At 44.8% G+C, this 22,821-nt stretch overlaps 2 protein-coding genes and 1 pseudogene across 12 annotated transcripts in view; 1 reads left to right on the top strand and 2 right to left on the bottom strand.

Annotated features, from left to right (window-relative positions):
- GIPR (gastric inhibitory polypeptide receptor) overlaps positions 1-22,821 on the bottom strand; it is a 265,555-nt gene that overhangs the window by 186,416 nt on the left and 56,318 nt on the right. The window lies entirely within an intron of this gene.
- Positions 6,164-22,821, top strand: part of GPR4 (G protein-coupled receptor 4) — a 45,969-nt gene continuing 29,311 nt past the window's right edge. Inside the window, exon 1 of one of the 2 annotated variants that reach the window (XM_056540735.1) lies at positions 6,164-6,272. The gene's annotated coding sequence lies outside the window, so the exon portion shown is untranslated. The remainder of the gene's footprint in view (positions 6,273-22,821) is intronic. The other variant, XM_056540734.1, reaches the window with a different exon arrangement.
- Positions 10,816-10,910, bottom strand: LOC130292149 (U2 spliceosomal RNA; annotated as a pseudogene).

Genomic DNA, 22,821 nt, shown 5'->3' with positions numbered 1-22,821 from the left:
ACCTAAAAATCCATATTATGGCTTATTTTTTGCGTCGCCAATTGTATTTTGCAGTGACATTAGTCATTTTACCCAAAAATGCACGGCGAAACGGTAAAAAAAATCATTGTGTGACAAAATCGAAAAAAATACGCCATTTTGTAACTTTTGGGGGCTTCCGTTTCTACGCAGTGCATATTTCGGTAAAAATTACACCTTATCATTATTCTGTAGGTCCATACGGTTAAAATGATCCCCCTACTTATATAGGTTTGATTTTGTCGCACTTCTGGAAAAAATCAAAACTACATGCAGGAAAATTTATACGTTTAAAAATGTCATTTTCTGACCCCTATAACTTTTTTATTTTTCCACGTACAGGGCGGTATGAGGACTCATTTTTTGCGCCGTGATCTGAAGTTTTTATCGGTACGATTTTTGTTTTGATCAGACTTTTTGATCACTTTTTATTCATTTTTTTAATGGTATAAAAAGTGACCAAAAAACGCTTTTTTGGACTTTGGAATTTTTTTGCGCATACGCCATTGACCGTGCAGTTTAATTAATGATATATTTTTATAGTTCGGACATTTACGCACGCGGCGATACCACATATGTTTATTTATTATTTTTTTTACACTGTTTTATTTTTTTTATGGGAAAAGGGGGGTGATTCAAACTTTTATTAGGGAAGGGGTTAAATGACCTTTATTAAAAAAAAATTTTTTTTTTTTTTTTGCAGTGTTATAGGTCCCATAGGGACCTATAACACTGCACACACTGATCTCCTATGCTGATCACTGGCATGTATTAACACGCCTGTGATCAGCATTATCGGCGCTTGACTGCTCCTGCCTGGATCTCAGGCACGGAGCAGTCATTCGTCGATCGGACACCGAGGAGGCAGGTAAGGGCCCTCCCGGTGTCCGATCAGCTGTTCGGGACGCCGCGATTTCACCGCGGCGGTCCCGAACAGCTCGACTGAGCAGCCGGGATACTTTCAGTTTCACTTTAGAAGCGGCGGTCAGCTTTGACCGCCGCTTCTAAAGGGTTAATACCGCACATCGCCGCGATCGGCGATGTGTGGTATTAGCCGCGGGTCCCGGCCGTTGATGAGCGCCGGGACCGAAGCGATATGATGCAGGATCGCGGCGCGATCCCGCTTCATATCGCGGGAGCCGGCGCAGGACGTAAATATACGTCCTGCGTCGTTAAGGGGTTAAATGTAGACAGAATACAGATATTTACAGTTCAATTAGCTTGTCTGCTGATGGGGATCTATACAAGTTGGTGTACTGTGGTGCAAATACTTTTACTTGTGGCATGACACCCGGATGGATGTAAGCAGGAAACTTTAAATTATATGGCCAACTCTGACTATAGGTCACTGAAGAGATTAGTGTAATGCAGAGACACACTTATTCAGGTTTGTTATTCTACTCTGACAATAAAGGAAAAAAACTCATTCTTGGAGATGAAGACTTAACACATTTTATCCTCACAGTGTGGACTGGAACAGGAACAGAGACTTGCTTGTAGAACAGGTCTCCACTAAGTGATAACGTGACCTAGGTGTATTAACCCCTTAAGGACGCAGCCCTTTTTCACCTTAAGGACTGAGCCCTTTTTCGCAATTCTGACCACCGTCACTTTACGCATTAATAACTCTAAAACGCTTTAACCGAATATTCTGATTCTGAGATTGTTTTTTCGTGACATATTCTACTTTATTTTGGCGGTAAATTTTCGTCGTTACTTGCATCCTTTTTTGGTGAAAAATCCCAAAATTTCATGAAAATTTTGAATTTTTCTAACTTTGAAGCTCGCTGTTTGTAAGGAAAATGGATATTCCAAATAAATTTTATTTTTATTCACAAATACAATATGTCCACTTTATGTTGGCATCATAAAATGGACATATTTTTACTTTTTGAAAAAATTAGAGGGCTTTAAAGTAGAGCAGCAATTTTCAAAAATGTCATGAAAATTGCTAAATCTGAAGGGACAGATGTTACAGAACTACAACTCCCAGCATGCCTGGGCACTCTAGGCATGCTGAGAGTTGTAGTTTGGCAACATATGGAGGGCTACCGTTTGGGCACCACTGTAACAGTGGTCTCCAAACTGTGACCCTCCAGATGTTGCAAAACTACAACTCCCAGCATGCCCAGACAGCCTTTGGGGGGGGGGGGAGTTCCATGGCAACCCACTGTCGTGCGCTGCCATTGGTCAGAATTCAATTCAATTAAATGACTCTAGTTGGGCTGTAGCTGCTGGGAGCTCACCTGTGTTGTCTGGGTGTGGTTGTCAGCACTGCCACCTATCAGGAAGTCTATACCTGATCACCTTCCTATATTAGCTAGGAGCAGTGATTAGTTCCATGTCTGTGAAAGGTTATACCTTAGCTGACACCTCCTGCTAACTGGACACCTGCTTGTTTATTGTTCTTTGGCTTTTCCCTTGACTTTGCTCTTGCTCTGCGTTCCTGTACTCCGCTATCTCCTGGTATTGACCTTGGCTAGATTGACACTGATTTGACCCCGTGTGTGTCTTAGTGTATCTCTATTAGTTTGTGTGTCTCCAGCTGTTCCCTGACTCCTACTGTTTTTGTATTTTATTATTTTGACAATGCTGCCCCAGCACTTAGCAGGGAGGGTTTGTCATTGCGGTTGTCGATCTGGCACTTAGGGCGGATAGGCAATAGGTAGGGACAGTGGCTGTTGGTGAGTTCCCTGCCCATACGTCACTGTTCCCTGCCCATACGTGACACCTGTGCCATATTCTCTGACTTCTGTTTTGCCATAGCATATCTCTCAAAGTACCTCTCTACCAAATTGCGGATCTACCTACTTGATTCCCTCAGTCACATTGCTATTTGTGCCAATGTTTCCTACACTTGTAGAGAGGTTGGGGTCTTCATGGATCCAGCTTGGCTCATCATCTTGGGGGAAATGTTGTCTGAACTGATTTGGTTATGTCTTTTGCTGATATTTGTGACCTCTGTTGTGTCTCCATAACTGGTCTTTGGTGACTCCTCCATGGCCTAGGAGAACACTAAGGGGTTTACATCACACCTTTTTGACTCTTAATTGTGGCACTTTGGCGCTGTGCCACAATTTTATAGACACTTACGGTGTGTTAATAAATATATGGGGAAAATCCCAGTCAGCTTTAAAATGCACAGCTAAAACAAAACCAAGGTAATAAATAAATTCTAAATGAATACACAATTTTGTGTATTCTTTTCCATTGAGTTCCATTGAACTAAATAACTGAAAAAAAAACGGTGGTGTTTTTTTTTTTTTTTTTAATCATCATTTGTACTTCAAAAAATGCCAAATAACATCCATTTTTTGGTACAAAAGATGGGAGAAAAAACGGTGTGTGAACATAGACAATTGCTGCACCCACTATTGCTGCAAACACAGGTATCCTTTATTTTCTTAGTGGTTATACTGTGCATATACACTTTCCTTAAGGAAATGTATTCATAAAAGAGACTTTGTGTGTGCAACAATAGTGGGTGCAGTAATTGTCCTACATTGTGATTTACTGCAGACTCCATACACCTAACCATTAGGTATACTGGTCGCTACAGACTCCATACACCTTCTCAATGTACATACCAATCAGTACAGTACAGACCATCCTCACTGTACATACCTATCAGTACAGATTCCATATACGTCATCATTGTCTTTACCGGTCACTATAGACCCCATACACCTCATCATTGTGTATTTCAGTCCCTGCTGACTCCATACACCTCCTCACTGTATGTACTTGTCACTGCAGATCCTTAACCTTATCATTGTGTATACCTGTCACTACAGACTCCATACACATGATCATTGTGTATACTTTTGAACCATCAAGATGACGTACACTTACGGCAGGGGGAGGAGTCATTGGAGGGTAGCTAGGCGTCAGATACTAAAGGCTGAACACAGCATAATTGTAATGTCCAACTCCTCCCAATGAGCTTTGCCGTGCACCAGATGTCCGTCGAGATGAATTTTAGTGAAAGTGGCTTTGGGTTCAGGGCCGTTTTTGCTGGGACATATAAATAGCATAGGGCTGGGGTATGCTGATTGATCTGTGGTGCAGGAGCGCTGTAGATTTGAGGGACGCGTAGGTATAGTGTATGACTGTCCTCTCCGGCCCCCAACATACTTAATACCAACATGCCTGAAAGTTTTTCAACTGATCCAGTGGGCCCCTTATGACAATGTAGTCCTCTACCATATACTGTACATCATCATTGTGTATATCTGTCACTACTGACTCTATATACCTTTTCCCTGTGTGTACATGTCACTGCAGGATCTATACATGATATCACTGTGTGTACCAGTCACTACAGACTCCATACACCTCCTCACTTTTACTACTGTATATATACTGTATATATTTTACTAAGACTTCATACTCCTCATCACTTTTACTACTGTATATATACTGTATATATTTTACTAAGACTTCATACTCCTCATCACTTTGTGTACTTGTAATTGCAGACCCTATACACCTCTTCACTATGTGTACTTGTCCCCAAAAAATGAATACACCTTATCACTGTGTGTCACTAAAGGCTCCACAAACCTAAAAACTGCCTACCTGTAACTACAGACTGCATGCGCAATTTGTGTACCTGTCACCAAAGACTGCATACAAAAATTGTCACTGAGTGTACCCTGTTAACAAAGACTTTAAACACCTTAACATACAATAGTTTCAGCATACAATGGTCTTTTCTGGACCATTGTAACTTGAAACCAGACTCAACATACAATGCTACGGACAGTCCAGATCTGCGAAACATGTCAAAGGGTGGAAGAACCAACCAATCAGAATGGGGCATTCACTGGTAAAACCCCTGTATTTCTGAAGCGTATGCACTGAATTCCTGTCTGGTAGCGCCCCCTACAGTACAGGGAGGTACTACATGTTCTGTACTATTCTTTACCTGTGCAAGGGTTAGCTGCTCCTTTGGACACCACTTGGTGGCGGCTCCATGTTACTTTTTTAGGACATTGTGTGTACTGTACAGGACCCTGAAGAAGCTCCTGTCCTCTACATAGACAGTCATTACAGCTCCCAGCAGATCTTTATTACTTGTTTTATGTAAGGACTTGTTTTATCTGTATTATCTACTTATTTTTTTTTTTTTATCCTTTGGTGGCTTCAGAACCAATTACCATGTTTCCATAGAGTAATGGTCTCAACATACATTGGTTTCAACATACAATGGTCGTCTTGGAACCGAATAATATTGTAACTTGAGGAACCATTGTATGCGCCTTTGGCTTTGTACACCTTATCACCGTGTGCCTGATACTACAGACTAAATATCCCATATCACAGTGAGTACCTGTCATCTGAGACTTTAAACACCTCATCTGTGCGTAACTGTCCATACAAACGCCACACATGTCATCACAATGTGTACCTACCACAACAGGTTTAACATACCTCATCTGTGTGTGACTGTCCGTATCTGTCATGCCAGACTTTATACATGAGTGTGAGTTTATGTCATCCTAGACCCAATAGACTCCATCCCTTTGTGCATCTGTCAGTGACGACCCGATAGACCTCATCAGTGTGTGTACCTGACAGCCCAGACTCCATACACCTTATCGCTTTGTGTACTTGACACCCCTGGACTCTATACATCTCATCATTATGTGCAGCTGTCATTACAGACCCCATATACCTTATGGGTCTCTTTTCACGTACAGTATCCTGCGCATATTTGATGCACAGGATTTGAAATTGCAGATTTGAAACGGTGTTCAGTCATTTAAATTACAATGAACTCGGCAGAAGAAAATCTGCAGCTACAAATCCCGCACATCAAATATGCTCAGGACACTGTATGTGTGAATAGACTATATGACTGTATTTACCGGTCACACTGGACTCTATACCCCTCATTGTTTGTGTACTTGTCACCCCTGGACTATATACAACTGGACAATATCAACCCTATATGTTGTAGACGATGGTGCTATGGATTTGGCTCCAGGTTTCCTGTATGTACAGGATATCCTAGATATTCAATTTTTTTGCCCCACTCGGACTCCGGGCTCGGTAAGGCTCTGCTCTGGGAATGGTTAATATTTAGCCCAACCCAGGAGTCTATCTCCATCTCAGGAGCCAAAGCTGAATGCAAAGCAGTCCAGCCGAGCACTGTGCAGAGCGCACTCCTCAACCTGCAGAGCTGACACTCTACCAAGATCTGCTGGATCCTGACTACAACTGTTTCTCCTGACAGTCACTTTACAAAGCAGGTAAGAATACTAATATATATCGCATTACACAACCGCACCTCTGAGTGACAGTCTGACTAAACCACACTGATGAGACCTCTCAATAATTTATCAAGTGTGCAGATAAAAGCGGTCTTCCAACCCAAGATGTGGTGTGCCTGTCCCTGAGTAACCCCAAATTATGCTGTACTCTCATCCATCACCTTACACTCTCCTCTGTAATGCTGCACTCTCTTCTATAACCCTACACTCTTCTCTGAAATTCTGCACTCTTATCCATAACCAAGAACTTTCCACTATAATGATGCACTCTCATCCATATCCCAAAAGTTTCCTCTATAATACTGCACTATTGTTCATAAGCCTAAACTCTCTGAAATGTTTCACTCTTCTATAACCCTAAACTGTCCCCTGTAATGCTGCGATCTCAACCATAAACCTGAACTCTCCCCAGTAATGCTGCGCTCTCATTTATAACCCTAAACTCTTATGTAATACTGCACTCATCCATATCCCTGAACTTTCCTCTGTATTGCTGCACTCATGTATTCTCCTAAACTTTCCCATGAAATGCTGCTCTCTGATCCATATCCAAAAGCTCTTATCTGTAATGCTGCCCTCTCATTCATTACCATTAGCTCTCCAATGTAATGCTGCACTCTCATCAGTATCCCTAAAGTCTCTGTATAATGCTGAACTCTTATCTCTCAGCTCTCCCCTGTAATGCTGCATCCTCATCCGTATCCCAGAACTCTCCCCTGTAATGTTACGCTCTCATCCGTATCGCTGAGATTTCCCCTATAATGTTGCACTCTCATCTGTATCCCTTAACTTTCCTATGTAATGCTGTACTCTCATCCGTATCCTAGAACTCTCCTATGTAATGCTGCACTCTCATCCGTATCCTAGAACTCTCCTATGTAATGCTGCACTCTCATCCGTATCCCAGAACTCTCCTATGTAATGCTGCACTCTCATCCGTATCCCAGAACTCTCCTATGTAATGCTGCACTCTCATCCGTATCCCAGAACTCTCCTATGTAATGCTGCACTCTCATCCGTATCCCAGAACTCTCCTATGTAATGCTGCACTCTCATCCGTATCCCAGAACTCTCCTATGTAATGCTGCACTCTCATCCGTATCCTAGAACTCTCCTATGTAATGCTGCACTCTCATCCGTATCCTAGAACTCTCCTATGTAATGCTGCACTCTCATCCGTATCCCAGAACTCTCCTATGTAATGCTGCACTCTCATCCGTATCCTAGAACTCTCCTATGTAATGCTGCACTCTCATCCGTATCCCAGAACTCTCCTATGTAATGCTGCACTCTCATCCGTATCCCAGAACTCTCCTATGTAATGCTGCACTCTCATCCGTATCCCAGAACTCTCCTATGTAATGCTGCACTCTCATCCGTATCCCAGAACTCTCCTATGTAATGCTGCACTCTCATCCGTATCCCAGAACTCTCCTATGTAATGCTGCACTCTCATCCGTATCCCAGAACTCTCCTATGTAATGCTGCACTCTCATCCGTATCCCAGAACTCTCCTATGTAATGCTGCACTCTCATCCGTATCCCAGAACTCTCCTATGTAATGCTGCACTCTCATCCGTATCCCAGAACTCTCCTATGTAATGCTGCACTCTCATCCGTATCCCAGAACTCTCCTATGTAATGCTGCACTCTCATCCGTATCCCAGAACTCTCCTATGTAATGCTGCACTCTCATCCGTATCCCAGAACTCTCCTATGTAATGCTGCACTCTCATCCGTATCCCAGAACTCTCCTATGTAATGCTGCACTCTCATCCGTATCCCAGAACTCTCCTATGTAATGCTGCACTCTCATCCGTATCCCAGAACTCTCCTATGTAATGCTGCACTCTCATCCGTATCCTAGAACTCTCCTATGTAATGCTGCACTCTCATCCGTATCCCAGAACTCTCCTATGTAATGCTGCACTCTCATCCGGATCCCTAGGCTCTCCTCTGTGAGGCCACTTTCACACAGCAAGATTTTGGTCAGTATTTTGCATTAGTATTTAGAATGGGTCCAAAACATGGAATAGGTGCCGATCATTCTATGTTTGTTTCCAGGTGTAAAAATGGCCTAATGCTTAAACTCTCTTTCATAGCCCAAACTCTTCGCACTATTTCACATCTGCTCTTTATCTTTTTCGTGCTGTCTCATTTCCTCCTGCATTGTCTCTCCTATGTTTTCCAGTTTACTCTCATCCGTGCACTCTACATAACTTTCCTCTCTGCGCTCATTTATCTCTTTCCCACATTTCACAACACCCAGCTCTGTAGATTACGCTTCTGAAGCTTTTCTCCCTCTGCTGTTTCTCATACTATTCATCCTTTTCATAGTCTCTAAGCTCTCGCATGAAGAGCCCTCACTACTCCTATTCGAACATTTAGGCTATGTTCACATGCCAGATTTTCCAAGCGTAATTCCACATTGATGTTAATGGGATTCTGCTGCACTGCAAACATTGCGGAATTTCCACGGCAGATGTTTCAACCATTCAGTTTTTCTGCAGGGTATGCTTGGAAATGCATTTCCGTCTATGAAGATGGTGCATTTTAGAGCGTTCCTAGTGGTCCAAATCAATGTGGGGAATGTCCGCCTGTATATTCCAAGCGGACATTCCCCCCATTTCAGGCCGTGTAAACATGGCCTTAGTGTGTAATATTGTAATGTCTGATACTTATATTTATTTGTACCCCCCAGCCCCCCTCCTTTCTCCAGCACTCTATTCAAAGTGTGACACTCTCTTACCTGAACTCTTTCCTAGGTGTTGTCTCATGTCCTCATGCACTCTGTCCTGTATTTTTTCTCCAGCGATGGCAACTCTCCTCAAATATCAGACCTGCTTTATTTACTTTATTCTAACTCCCCATTATGGTGTCAGTCTCTTTCTCTCCACACTATCCTGTCCATCTCTGTTTCTCTACACTAATCTGTCTGTCTCGTTCTCTCCACACTATCCTGTCCATCTCTTTCCTGTCGGTCTCTGTCTCTTCCCATTATGGTGTTAGTTTCTGTCTCTTCACACTATCATGTACGTCTCCTTTTCTCCACATTATGATGTCGTTCTCTGTCTTTCCACACTATCCTGTCCGTCTCTGTCTCTTTACATGATATTGTTGGTCTCTCTCTCTTCACACTATCCTGGTCCATCTTTCTCTTCACACTATCCTGTCTGTCTCTTTCTCTTTACACTATCCTGTCCGTCTCTGTCTCTCCATATTATAGTGTTGGTCACTGTCTCTTTTCACACTATCCTGTCTGTTTCTCCACAGTATTCTGTCCATCTCTTTCTCTCCACACTGTCCTGTCTTTTTCTCTTCACACTATCCTGCCCGTCTCTTTCTCTCCACACTTTCCTGTCCGTCTCTCTCCACACTTTCCTGTCCGTCTCTCTCCACACTTTCATGTCCTCCGCCCTCCTGTTGCTTGCAGCACTCTCCAGGATTGTCTTGTTTCCTAATCGCATCCAGTATGTAAATATTTATATGTAAAGTAGACGGCTCATTAATCACTCTATTACCCCCACCCCCATCTGCCTCTGTTTCTCTCCCATGACGAATCCTAATGATCTATCCCAAAAAGAGACAGTCAGAGGAGCGGTCTCGATCCAAAAGGTGTCTAGACCAATTAACCAAGACCACAAGGAAGCTGACACCAGCAGTCCTGCCACAACATCTCTCGTCTAGAGCCCCGAACACTCATCTCTACATAGTTTTATTACCTGCATTTCTTTTTTAAAGAGCCGAGGAACGTGCTCTTGAATCACCCAAAGTGCAAGAAAAAGTGCAAACGTGTTACACTAAAAAAACGTGCACAGAGGATGCGGTCTATCGCAAGCCCTTCTCCGATAGGAGAGAGGCCCCCCAACAAACCTTACCCTTCGCCTCCGGACCAAAACGTACATGCGAGGTTCCAGGTTCGATGTTCTTTTTTGCCAAAGCTAGTAAGGGACCACAAATGCTCCCGGCATCCCCCTTGGTGTTAGCCAAGGTATCTGCCCGCAGAGCCGATAACGGTAGGTACCCTGCCAGAGCAGGAGTACCAAGGGTGTTTGCAGGGAGGTGCGGAACCTAATGGCCACACAAACCTCCCCTAGACCGCCAGGAGGGGCACCCAGAAGGGCTACCGCATCCTGACAAATCCTGTGAACACACAACACGCAAAAAGTGACACAGTGAGACAAAAATAAATAAATAAGTGAATGTGCGCAGGTATACTGCCCGGATATCCAGCCGGATCTATAAAAATGTCTCTGATCCCTGCCAGAAGGCTGGGAATCAAGAGGTGAGTGCCACAAAGGTGCAGAGATCATGGTGCCCGTGCTGGTGTGAGTCTATCCTCCCAGTGAGTATCGGCACCTCGGGGTCACCACTCCCCGAGGCACTAAAGTACCTTGGCTCTAGACCCTCTCAGCCTCATGGCAAGACCTGGAGGAAACAGGTCCCACCGGGGCAGCCGTCGAGCTGATTCCTCAGAACCAGCCCCAGAACGCCTGCTCCCTACCATGCAGCACCCATCCCCACCAGCTCCACACCAGCGTCGCCTGCCACCAGCATGAAACTGATAAGATACTACAGATACTACACTTGATCTTAGCCAAAAGGCCGAGAAGCGATAATAGTTTTATTACCTGTAACCCCTCAATGTACTCACAATTACCCAGCATAGTAGCATGGTTTATAAGGCTGCACAAAGACATAGGTGCCTTCAGTTCAGACTATTAACATTATAGCTCCATACCCCTAAATCCACTCACATCCACTTAGCATTACTGCCCCATACCTCTAAACCCACCCACATCCACCTAGCATTACTGCCCCATACCTCTAAACCCACCCATATCCACATAGCATTACTGCCCCATACCCCTAAACTCACTCACATTGGGGGCGTGGCTTAGAACGGCATGTGAGCAGACGCGCGGTCCAGATCTCCGCTGAGCATCCTTCATTTATCCTGGACATCTGGACAGAATTCAGCATTTTCTTATCGCCTACCTGTGGGGGAAGGTGCCTGGAAAATTTTGATACCGGGATGGCCAGGCGGAGACGTAATAGGAAGACACAGGGAGCGCCGGAAGATAGTGAGGCCGAGATGCAGGGGGAGTTTCCCCCCATTAGGTGCGGTATAGTTCCCCACATTAGGTGCAGTATAGTTCCCCCACATTAGGTGGAGTATAGTCCCTCCACATTAGGTGCAGTATAGTCCCTCCACATTAGGTGCAGTATAGTTCCCCACATTAGGGGCAGTATAGTCCCCCACATTAGGTGCAGTATAGTCCCCCACATTAGGTGCAGTATAGTTCCCCCACATTAGGTGCAGTATAGTTCCCCACATTAGGTTGGCAGTATAGTTCCCCCACATTAGGTGCAGTATAGTTCCCCACATTAGGTGCAGTATAGTCCCTCCAAATTAGGTTGGCAGTATAGTTCCCCCACATTAGGTGCAGTATAGTTCCCCCACATTAGGTGCAGTATAGTCCCTCCACATTAGGTTGGCAGTATAGTTCCCCACATTAGGGGCAGTATAGTCCCCCACATTAGGTGCAGTATAGTTCCCCCACATTAGGTGCAGTATAGTTCCCCCACATTAGGTGCAGTATAGCTCCCCCCACATTAGGTGCAGTATAGTCCCCCACATTAGGTGCAGTATAGTCCCCCCATTAGGTTCAGTATAGTTCCCCCACATTAGGTTCAGTATAGTTTCCACACATTAGGTGCAGTACAGTTCCCCATATTAGGTGCAGTATAGTTCCCCCACATTAGGTTCAGTTCCCCCACATTAGGTGCAGTATAGTTCCCCCACATTAGGTGCAGTACAGTCCCCTCACAGACATACAGCCTTCAGCCATATACAGTGTATGGCTGGAGGCTGTATGCCTGTTTACTGCCCCACTTCAGTAGTCCGACCACCGCTCCAGGGTCATGATCTACTTCTATGGCCTATTCGTGACCCCGGAGCGGTAGTCGGAATACTGAAGATGACGTGCCACTGGTCACTTACCATGTGCGCCCGTCCTCCTCACCGCTCCGCTCTGTCACTATGGGCGCAGGCACGGGACGTCAGTGACGTTCCTGCGTGCGCAACTTCCCGGCGACCCCTGCGTTTTTTAAAGTTAACGCGGGCCGGCGGCTGCAGAGAGGTAACTGGGGCATCCACGGGGATGTCCCTAATGTGACGCAGCCACATCTCAAAGCGGCCCCAGGTCCGGCGGCCCACCGGTAAATTTCCCGTTATCCCGGTAGGCCAGTCTGGGCCTGGCCAAGAGGACTCCTCTAACATTGCTGCTCTACCCCCTGATGACCCTGCTGAGCCGCTAAGTGTTATCTCCTCTGCTGGGACTCTCCCTGCTGTAGCTGCATAGCTCTCTGCAAATGTTAACCCCTTCAGTGCTGGTATGGTGCCTGCAACATTAAGCACCCCATCATCTACATCTGCTGAGCCCACTTTGAAGGATGTCTTTTTGGCTGTCTCCAAGGGCAACACCGATGTTAAAATGCTACTGGGCGGCCTGCGTGAGAACATTAACCTTATCCGCCATGATATGCAAAAGGTTTCTGAGCGGGTTAGTGCGGTTGAGGAAAGGCTGGGGAATCTGGAGGATCAGGTCCCTCCGCTCAAGAGAGATATGCATTGTGTGATTAATAATCTGACTGCATTTGCCGCTAAATGTGATGACATGGAAAACCGCCTGCAGCGGAACAATGTGCACCTAGTAGGTGTTCCTGAAAAGTCGAGGGTTGTGACCATGGAGAGTATTTAGAAAATTGGCTCCTTAATACTTTTGGAAAAGAGACTTTGATGTCTTTATTTGCTGTTGAGCGTGCCCACAGGTTGCCCACTCATCCCCTCCCGCCTGGAGCCCTACCTCGAGATAGAGATATCATTCTCTGTAAAGACAGGGACATGGACTCGCTCACTATCAATGGCAGCCGTATCTCTATTTTCCCAGATTTTTCAGCTGAAGTTCAGAAGAGGAGAGCTAAATATACAGATTAACATCTGTATGTGACATACTCTATGCTATAACCTGCAGGCCTCTGCGTAGTTGCTCTAGGTACTGCCCATATGTCTCCTCTGTGGCGGCTGTGGAATGGCTGGATATACATGAGATGCAAATACGGTGGTCCCGTACCTGAGGTAGACTGCGTACCTGTGTAGACTATGTGTATTGATGTTGGTCCTGCCGGCCTGCCTGGGACTTCCTGTGCCTTTATGCATTTTTAGGCCATATAGTTTTGAATGTGCCTCTGTACCTATGCTATGCCTTTATTGGTAACTGTTTTTTTTTTTTTTTTGCTTATATTGCTGGTTTTCTGTTCTCTGGGTACTTGTCTATGTTGCCAGATGTCCTCATTATGTTTTGTTCTCATTTTCTCGGATTTGAGCACGGCATGTTGGTGAAGTATCTTCTATCTATATGTCACCTGCTCACTCTAACTGGGCTATTTGTTTGCCCCTTGTGTTGCAAGTTGGGACTGTTTGGTTTATATCTGAGGTGTCCGTGTTGTTCAGTGTCCTTTCTTCCGCTCTTTGTGCAGTGCTCTGGCTTTTATGTTTCTTCCCAGTTTCACTTATTGGCGGCTCCTGCGTCCGCCCCCATAAATTGTCACTTATGATTCCTTAATTGTCTTATGGCTACTGATTTGCGGGTGGTGGCGTGGAACGTAAGGGGCCTCAATGATCGCACCAAGCGTCTTGCTGTTTTTCTGGTGCTCAAACCCTATCACCCTGCTGTATTGTGCCTCTCTGAGACACACTTGACGAGTGATACTAAACATGTGCTGAATAGACCATGGTTTGGTCATACCTTCCACGCCACTTTTTTCCTCACATGCCTGGGGTGTAAGTGTGCTCATTCATAGAATCATTTTATTTTCATGTGTTTCCAGTCTTATTGATCCGGAGGGTAGATTTGTTTGCCTTTATGGCACTTTTAACCGTACCCTGTGTGTGCTTGTTGCACTCTATATTCCCCCCCCCCCCCCATACTCGAGTGATGCCTTGCGCAGGGTAGTGTCCTTTCTATCCTCTCTGCCTGATTTACCACTCCCGGTGTCGGGGATTTCAATAACTTGCTACACCCGATGCTTGATAGGTTTAATAACAGAAGGCCTTCTGGGACTCGTGGATCTATGGGTCTAGCTAGATTTGTGAAGGAGGTGGGGGGAGCAGATTTATGGAGAAGATGTAATCCTACTATGATGCAATACTCCTGCTACTCTAGCTCTCATGGGACGCTCTCACGTATTGATCTTGCTGTTAGGGACCGACCGGGGAACAGGGAGAGTGAGCCCTAAACTGACCCTAAAACCGCTCTCCCTGCCTACTTGCCCACTAACCCTAAACGGTGAGTCGACAACTGGGAGCCGGTCCCTCCCTGAACTAAAATGCTGGGGCCTAATTAAAAACACACCAACCAGAAAACTAACAGGAACATACATCTCTATGATATATAAGTTCAGAGGACACAGATCAGTGAGAAGCACAGAGGACATCATCCAAAGGTCCAATGATCTTTAGTGTCCTCTGTTCATGTCCGCTGAAGACGTCCTCTGTGCACAGTGGCCGTGAATAGAGGACTCTATAGATCTGTGGTCATGAACAGAGGTCACTATAGATAAGTAGACATGTGCAAAACTCAAGAGATCAGAATACCAGAACTAATAAACATAAAGTTCAAAACACTAGATAGAAAAACGGATAAGTCAACAGACTTCAGGAACAGACAGGAATATAGCATAATCACCCAGAACGTCCAATAGACTCAAAGTCCATGGACCAGAAACAGGGATCTCTAGATACACAGGAATTATAGAACACACTGAACACAAGACAGGAAACCGCAAATCCTCAGGAACGTCCAGTAGACTCCAAGTCCCCATGGACCAGAAACAGGGATGCAAGATATAGGACACTGTTCACACAGGACACACAAACTGGACACTCCACTCCACTATAGGAATTGCCTTTAATAATAAATCCAAATAGACTACTGACCAGCGGCACAAAGACCGCAGTGTGGTCAGGATGCTGGCGCAGTAGGAAAACAGAAATTTAAAACAAAGAACTTCACATAAACGGATACACAGTGTGAACAGACACATAACAGAAAGGATTATAAAATCCTAAAACCGACAAAACAAACACAGCTTAAAATCTACTAAGAGCATGCCAAAACATGACTAAAACCTGAAAATACAAAGGTGCATGTTAAAACAAACATAGTAGATACAAGCACAAACAAAGAGTGTTTCACCCAGCCTCCATAGCAGCATGGCAGTAGCAAGCTAGCAGCAAGACATCAGGAAGTATCTGTAATCACCATCAACCAGACACTAGCCTGGGCTGACAATAAATAGACACACCATAGCAGCTATTGGCTACCAGAGGCCTGGGCTGAAAACAACCAGGAAGTTTTAAAGGGTAGCTCCCACCATCCTATTTTTTTTTCTGTCCCTGCCTATTGCCAATCTATCCCTAACCCCCTCCCTGCTTTTAATTTATCTTTTTACTATATTAAAAATAACTTTTTGTCTGCCTGGTAGTGTGCTCACTACCAGGCAGACTTCCCCAGCAGGCACGACGTCACTGATGCCTGCTGGGGCCGACACTTCCACCCTTAGTTCATCTACACAGGGTGCCTCCAGCTGTTTCACCACTACAACTCCCAGCTTGCCCTGACATCTACTGGCTGTCAGGGCATGCTGGGAGTTGTAGTATTGAAACAGCTGGAGGCACCCTGTGTAGATAAACTATTAGTTAGTTACATGCAGCGCTACGGCGCTAGCCCGTTCCCTCCGTTCCCCCCGCGCACCATAACCCGTTCCCTCCATCACAAGCCCCCCCCCCCCCGCATACCCCGTTCCCTCCATCACAAACCCCCCTCCCGCATACCCCGTTCCCTCATTACCCTTACTGCAGAGTCCGGCAGCGGGCGTGCTGGGACAGCGGCGGTGACGAGGCGGCCGCGATGTGCGGGAGGAGTGGCCTCCCAGCCAGTGGCCGGGGAGCCAATGCACTTGCTCCCTGTCTGTCTGATTGACAGGCAGGGAGCGAGTGCAGCCTAACTGAAAAAGGAATGATTGCCAGGCCAAAATCAGTCCTTTTTCAGGCGTGACGTCACGCCAGGCTGCAGCCGGCCACTAGGAGGGAGACCCCTAGTAGCCGGTTTTCAAATGTAAACCATTTTAATAAAAAAATTTAAAAAAATAAAAGTATATTAGAGATATGTTGTAGTACATAAGTACTACAACATATCAAAAAATAAAGTTGCTGACAGTGCCCATTTAACTCTTCCCTCATCAAGTCCTCTCAGTAGGCTGAACGCTTAAAGTGTACCTATCATAGTTCCAAAAAAAAAAAAAAAAAAGCAATTTGTTACCCGGTCCCTAATCCTGATCGTGTACATATATGTTTTATGTCTCTAGGATCTTTATTTCCAGAGATATAAGGATTTATCTGTTGCTCAGTAACTTTTTCATTGTGCAGACTGGAGGGGGCGTGTCTGTCTGTCTCCCTCACTGTGTCTGCTCTGAGTCGGGAACGAGCCTGGGCAGTCAGCCAACTATACTCTGTAACCCTTTCCTCTTTGGTTTCATGCTGTACATGTTACACCGGGAACGAGCCTGGGCAGTCAGCCAACTATACTCTGTAACCCTTTCCTCTTTGGTTTCATGCTGTACATGTTACACCGGGAACGAGCCTGGGCAGTCAGCCAACTATACTCTGTAACCCTTTCCTCTTTGGTTTCATGCTGTACATGTTACAGCGGGAACGAGCCTGGGCAGTCAGCCAACTATACTCTGTAACCCTTTCCTCTTTGGTTTCATGCTGTACATGTTACACCGGGAACGAGCCTGGGCAGTCAGCCAACTATACTCTGTAACCCTTTCCTCTTTGGTTTCATGCTGTACATGTTACACAGAGAAAGATGCTTGGAGCTTGCCAGCAGTACTCCTAAGACATTATGGCAAGTTCATTACAGGATAAAATGTATAAATATAAGACTAGATCTTTATAAAATTAGTGCAAGAATTTTATAGATGAAAGTACAGCATTTTTATCAATACGTTTTCTATCTGTTTTATCTTTTCCTAGTAAAGTTGGATGCTAATAAACATAGCTGTCACTGGCTGGCACCGGAGTTTCACCCACAATAGGGACAGGCACCAGAGTTCCCCCACAGTAGCACAGTTTACCCACATTAGGTAGCAGTTCCCCCACATTAGGTTGCAGGTCTCCCAACATTGGGTTGCAGGTCCCCCAACATTGGGTTGCAGGTCCTCCACATTGGGTTGAAGGCCCCCCACATTAGGTTACAGGTCCCCCACATAAGGTTGCAGTTCCCCCAAATTAGGTTGCAGTTCCCCCACCCCCCAAACACACAGAGACACACACATACATACAGACACACACACACATATATACATACAAACACATACATATATACATACAGACACATACATAAATATACATACACACACACACACACACATATATACATACACGCACATATATACTTACACACACATATATACATACACACACACCCATATATACATACACACACACATATATACACACACACATATATATATACATACACACACACACATATACATACACATATATACATAGACACCCACATATATACATACACACACACACATATATATACATACAGACACACACACATATACATACACACACACATATATACAAACACACACACACACATATATACACATATATATACATACATACAGATATATACATACAAACACACACATACACACACACACATATACATACAGACACACACACACATATACATACACACACACATATATACAAACACACACACACATATATACACACAGACACATATATATACATACAGACACATACAGTGATCCCTCGACTTATGATGGCCCCGACATATGATCATTTCAACATATGATGGCCTCTCAGAGCCCATCGTATGTTGAAGGCAGCCTCGACATATGATGCTGCTGTGTGTCGGGGCCATCGTACAAACAGCTATCTGACAGCGCTGACAACTTCAGTAACTGACAGATAGTTGTTTAATGTGCCCCGTGTGCCCCGTTCTGCCTCCTGTTACTCACATGCTGTCCTGCTAACTCACGCAGGCTTCCACTGTGAGCTCCGTGTAAGCCCCGCCCCCCAGAGCAGCCATAGCCAATAGCCTGCAGCATCTTGCTGCAGGCATCCAATGAGATGCTGGCTGCCCTCCCCTTCCTTTCCTATAGAGCTGTAGTCGGCAGGATGGTAATGGAGGACATTCTGTCCCCCCTGAAGGTATTTAAAGAACTGTACAGTACTGTATGCGATGTCACACATCACATACAATACATACACACACTATACACCCCATACATCAATGTTTCCCTATCAGTGTGCCTCCAGCTGTTGCAAAACTATAACTCCCAGCATGCCCAGACAGTCAATGGCTGTACATACATGCTGGGAGTTGTAGTTGGGCAACAGTGGAGGCACCTTGGTTTGTTAAACACTCCCCATACACTCCACATACAATGGTCATCCCAGAACCAATTAGCAGTTTTCCATAGAGATATGTATTCAACATACAATGGTTCCAAGGCCCCAGAACCAATTACCATTTTTACATAGACATATGTTGAGGGACCACTGTATATATACATACAGACACACACATAAATACATACACACACACATATATACAGTGGTCCCTCAACATACAATGGTATTTCGTTCCAAACGAGCCATTGTTTGTCGAATCCACCGTATGTTGAGGGATTCGTGCAATGTAAAGTATAGGAAGCTGTACTCACCTGTCCCCGCCGCTCGCGATGGTGTCCCCGCCGCTACCGATGGTGACCCCGGGCCTGCACTGGGCTCTCCTGGTCATCTCCGGTCCTCCGCTGTCTTCTCCGGTGGTCCTCCGCTGTCTTCTCCGGTCCTCTGCTGTCTTCTCCGGTCCTCCGCTGACTTCCGCAAGGCCTTACTGGGCCTGCGTAGCGACGTCATTACGCCGCTACGTACGCCATTCCTACTGGATGACATGCGCAGCAGTGTATTGACGTCATCGGGGAGAGGGCCGAGAAGACACCGGAAGACCAGCGCTGGACCCGGAGGACAGCCCGGAGCATCGCTGAGGGGTAAGTTATACTTACCGCACCACATGGGGAACATTAAGCTGCTATCCGACAGCAGCTTAAGCATTTTGCGCTGCCGGATAGCACTTAATGCGATGGCCCCGACATAAAAAAGCATTGTATGTCGATGCCGACATCGACATGCGATGGCCTCTGAGAGGCCATCGTATGTCGATTTGATCATATGTCGGGGCCATCGTAGGTCGGGGGGTCACTGTACATACACCCACATATATATATTCATACAGACACACACATATATATATACAGACACACATATATACATACAGACACACACATATATACACACACACACACATATATACATACAGACACACACATATATACATACAGACACACACACATATACAGACACACACATATATACATACAGACACACACATATATACATACACACACACACATATATACACACACACACACATATACATACAGACACATATATACATACAGACACACATACATACAGACACACACATATATACATACACACACATACATACACACACACACACACATATATACATACACACACATACACACACACACACATATATACATACATACACACACACACACACACCGTGTAATGGCAGTTGAGAACCGGGGAGGGGGGCATAATGGGACACAGTATCGGGCGTAGCTGAGAACCTGGGGATGGGGGGGATCTGCCTGTATCCCACACTGCCTGTGTGTGCCCGCTCCCTGAGCTTGTTCACAGGCAGTGCTTGCCCACGCATAGGCTGTATGCATACAGCTGAATTTTCCTACAGTGGATACCGGCCTGCTTTACGGCCGGTATCTGGTATACTGCAAAATCAACACTAGTCTGTCTGGCTGAAGACAGACGACCCCTAGTGGTGGCTATTTTTAGATTACATTTCTGGGGAAAATTGACTTTTTTAAATAAATTAATATTGCAAAAAGCCATCATATGATTAGTACTGTAACATATAAAAAGTTTTCAACAATGACAGTGCCTCTTTAAGTCTGATGTGGAAACCTTTCTCGAGATCAATGCGGGGACTGCATCGGTGGGTACCGTATGGGATTAATCAGGCGAAAGGCATATGTACGGGGCATTTTTATCAGGGATATTACCACCTGTAAATCTAAGAATAGGGCGATTCAAACCTCATTGCAGCAACAAGTGCTCCTGGCGGAACAACAGTTTCTCAGTGACCCTTCTGGCCTGACTAGAGATAGTTGGCAATCTTTGCAGACTTTGTTAGACTCACATTTGTTGCAGATGGCAGATAACAAGCGCTTCTTTCAACAGCAGCACTATTTTGAGAGTGGCGAGAGTGCAGGTTGCCTGCTGGCTCGTATTATTAGAGCCCCTCTATCCCTTGTCTCTGTGATAGTGCCGGGACTGTTGTCCAAGATGATGCAGACATTTTGAATATCTTGGTCTTCTTTTATGAGGAGACATATTCCTCTAAACTGACAGATGATCTTGCTGCTATTGACCAGTTTGTTTCCGGCATTTTGCTTTTGGTTCTGTCGCAGACCCAGAGGGATCTCTTAGATGAGGCTGTTACTTAGAGAGTGCGCTGGGGGCCTTGCCTTCTGAAAAGCCACGGGGTATCTTAAACAATATCAAGATATTCTGTTGCCCCGGTTGCTGGGGGATTTTGTAGGCTGCGGTGGAGGGCTTGCCTGGGTCACTGATGATGTCACATCCTCATATTCTGTGATACCTCATAACCAGGCAGTGACCGCTCTAGCATGGTTTCTGCCTACGTATTCGGGGTACTCCGGTGGTCTGCGGGAATTTATCGTCGAGATGGTGGAATTTTTACTCACTCCAAATTTTTTTATGTTTGACAGCGACTTTTTCCTGCAGACCACTGGAGCATCTATAGGGGCTAAGTTCTCCCCCTCTCTCGCAAACATTTATATGTGTTGGTGGGAGAGGGGGACACTCTTTTCACCCCATAATCCATTTGCACCTCAGATCCAATTGTATGGCCACTACATCGATGACCTTCTGCTTATTTGGGGGTCCGATGTAGCAGCCATAGAGGCTTTTTCTCTATACCTTAATGATAATAGGGTAAATTTACATTTTACCGTAACTCCAGCTTTCAGGCAAGTCACGTGTTTGGATCTAAATTTAATTGGGTGCCCACAAACAAACAAAATTATTACTGGCTCCTTCCGTAAACCTAGTGCAGCGAACACTATTCTCCACGCCACATCATGCCATCCTCCCCATGTGGCCAACAACTTGCCCGTTGGGGAAATAGTGCAGGCACGGCGAAACTGCTCATGGGAGAATGATTTTGAGGAGGAAGCTAGTAGGGTGGGAGCACGCTTACTAGAAAGAGGTTATTAGAGATGGCAAATAGATCATGCTAAAAATTTACCAAGATCAAAGAGCAGATCAGATTTATTATAGGGGAAAAACACCAGCTAAAGCAACAGAATACTGCCCTGCAACCAGTCACATTTGTTACCCAATACAGTTTGAACTATAAGTTGATCACAAAAATCATAGATAAATATATGCCGATTGTTACTAGTGATCCAAACTATAGATCCGTGCTGAATAAAGGCTACAGGTGTGTACCTAGCAGGGCACCCACTATAGGCGATGGTCTCCCCAGAATACCTACATGGCTGACCAATATGGGCATTTACAAATGTGGTCACTGGAGGTGTATTTGTTGCAGTATTATGTTTTCGTCAAAAGAATTTTGCTCCTCTACCAGAAATGTGGTATATACAATTAAGCAATACATAAACTGCAACACATCCTTCGTAGTCTATTTGGTGACATGCCGAAAGTGCAATGTTCAGTATGTCGGGTGTACAACGTGTTCATTAAAAACCAGGATTAGGAAGCATCTTTCCGACGTAAGACATTTGAACTCTCGACATGTCTCCATGATCAGCCAACATTGTGCTGAGAAACACAATTGAAACCATGATAGTTTGATTCTCCAGGGCATAGAAAGAGTAGCAGCCCCAATAAGAGGGGGCAACCATAGACAAAAGCTTTTCAATCGAGAATCTATGTGTTTGGAAAGTAGATACCCCAAGGGACTGAATAAAAGGCAGGATGTAAATTTACATCCCAAGTATCTCCGATCCCTACCATATATATAATAATATACTATTTTTTTCTTGGTAACAAAATTATGGATATTTCTATTAGCTTGAAGTAATGTTCTTATCTATATATATTTCTCTTGTGTGACATTTTCTGTTCTTTATAAATTCCTTTACCAAATATTCCTTACTTTTCCCCAAAGTTTAACTGAATTAGCATTTTTTGTTTCACATGTATGACATATTGCAATAATAATAAAATGATATACTATATTGCAGAAATCTGTCTTAC

The sequence above is a fragment of the Hyla sarda genome, chromosome 9 (genome assembly GCF_029499605.1).
Source record: "Hyla sarda isolate aHylSar1 chromosome 9, aHylSar1.hap1, whole genome shotgun sequence".
In the NCBI taxonomy this organism is placed as follows: Eukaryota; Metazoa; Chordata; class Amphibia; order Anura; family Hylidae; genus Hyla; species Hyla sarda.
Note: the sequence above shows the minus strand (reverse complement) of the source record. Positions and strands in the feature narration are given on the sequence as shown.